A 1,921-nucleotide genomic window follows, 5' to 3' on the forward strand; every position below is an offset into this window, starting at 1 on the left:
TAGATCCACGATCAGTTGCAAAAATCGTATCTTTATTACAATGTATTGCGAAAAGGCTCATAATAAATTAATTTATTATCGATGAAAAATATAAGTACATGAAATATCAAGCTACAATTTCCAACGTTTATTTGCATACAAATCAGATATCAAATAAGAAATATAATACAAAATAAATTAAGTGATACGCATTCGGCAACTTTCCCCTATAAATTACGAGGTTATTAGATATCAAGTTGTATCATCTAGAATACAGATATTTAACGACGACGTCGTTTCGACATGTTCAACTTTATCTCACTGCTTTTTCAATGCGGGTATAATCGTTACACGTGCAAAGAACTGAAATATCCCATGCAATCTGTCGTGTCAGCTTTTCGTGCAGCAAAATACTTGGCGTTCTCATGCATTCTTACATGGAATGCGACTCGCGTATGCATACGAAAGAATCACAAGGAAAGGATGGCAAGGGGAAGAGCGGAGATAGTGGATGCGATGCATTAGAGCGTAGGTGAGCCTTCACATTTCTTGGCAACGTAAAACGACATTATGTGCCAAATCCAAGGTTGGCTCCATTGGATGTGACTGAGGCTCTCTTTTTACTTTACCATTTCGCCATTTGTACTATAATTCAAGTAACTGCTAATATCGAGGGAAAAAGATTTATTCTTTCTTTCGAAACAGATCTAAGAAATCTGAAAAAAAAAATAAACGCGAATCGTTTATTTTGAGAATGTAACGCAACTTCAAGAATTCATCTGAAGTTAATACGTCGCTCGTGTAAGTAAAGCTGTTCGTATAACGGAAAAGTAGGTGACGGTGGTCCCTTATGGCTAACCCTGATCCCTTAAATAAAAATCTATGAATCGTCTTTGCTTGGGCTCGTGCCAACGCGCGCTGCTTTCGCTTCGAATCGACGCGAAAATTACTCTCTCGATACTCGATCAATGTCCTACGGCGCCGATCATACCTTCTTATCTGCGCCAATATACGCTACACACGTACATATCTGGCGTGGGACCCATCGAGTACGCGATTATCGAATTACGTCAATTTTCCGATACCTTTGCCAGCATCCGCGACATAACGACGGCAAGCGGAGCATTCCTTGCTCTTCTGAATTCTAACGACATTAAACTTAACTCGCTCCTTCGCAGAGGAAGAAGCGCTTCAACGTCTGTCGTCTAAAGGTGAGAGTTGCTTTCGAGGAAGCGTTTTCCGAATGCAATTCCGGGGCGCACTATAAATTGTCTGAACAAGAAATCTTTTCTCGATTTTTGTTAACTGTCGTCTGCAGACGACATGCGAATCTATATGATCAAATGTTATATTCCTTTATTACTGAAAAGCATATTTCACGAGAATAGATGTGAACATTTTTTGAACGATTGAATTTTTGAAGATTTTTTTGAAGATCAACATCAAAAAGAGATGATTTTTCGGTACGTTAATACATTTGACAATAGAACTTTTCGAGCCACTGTGTTGATCCACGGCAACCGCGAAGTCGCACTGATGTTGTTCCGACAAAGTTTACGTCGAACTGGAACAAGAAGAGCTTTAAGTTCAACCATTGTTCAAGCGAGTATAAGCAAGCAGTAACGAAGATTCCGACATTGAAACTAAAGCTCGCGTTGATTACTTTCTTGGGCAATAGACGGTCGAAAACTTGTTGATTACTTTCTTAAACGCTTCCTTAGGCAGTCGTAAGCTGTTTCTTTATTTTTATTTTATCTCACGCTGCATAAAAGTGACCGCGCGCGAAAGTTTCTTAGCTGTATCGCTACCTAACACCTTATACTTCTTTTAATTACTTTTTAAGGACATGCACCTTTTTCATTATACTTATTTAATTGCACATGCATCACATATGTATATATGTATATACAATTTATGTACACGTATATATTTAATGCAAAAC

General features: G+C 38.3%; 1 protein-coding gene across 1 annotated transcript in view; it reads left to right on the top strand.

Annotated features, from left to right (window-relative positions):
• LOC108749375 (CD151 antigen-like) overlaps window positions 1–1,921 on the top strand; it is a 129,483-nt gene that overhangs the window by 76,320 nt on the left and 51,242 nt on the right. The gene's annotated exons all lie outside the window — the stretch shown is intronic.

Source organism: Trachymyrmex septentrionalis, unplaced genomic scaffold, assembly GCF_001594115.1.
Source record: "Trachymyrmex septentrionalis isolate Tsep2-gDNA-1 unplaced genomic scaffold, Tsep1.0 scaffold29, whole genome shotgun sequence".
Lineage (NCBI taxonomy): Eukaryota > Metazoa > Arthropoda > Insecta > Hymenoptera > Formicidae > Trachymyrmex > Trachymyrmex septentrionalis.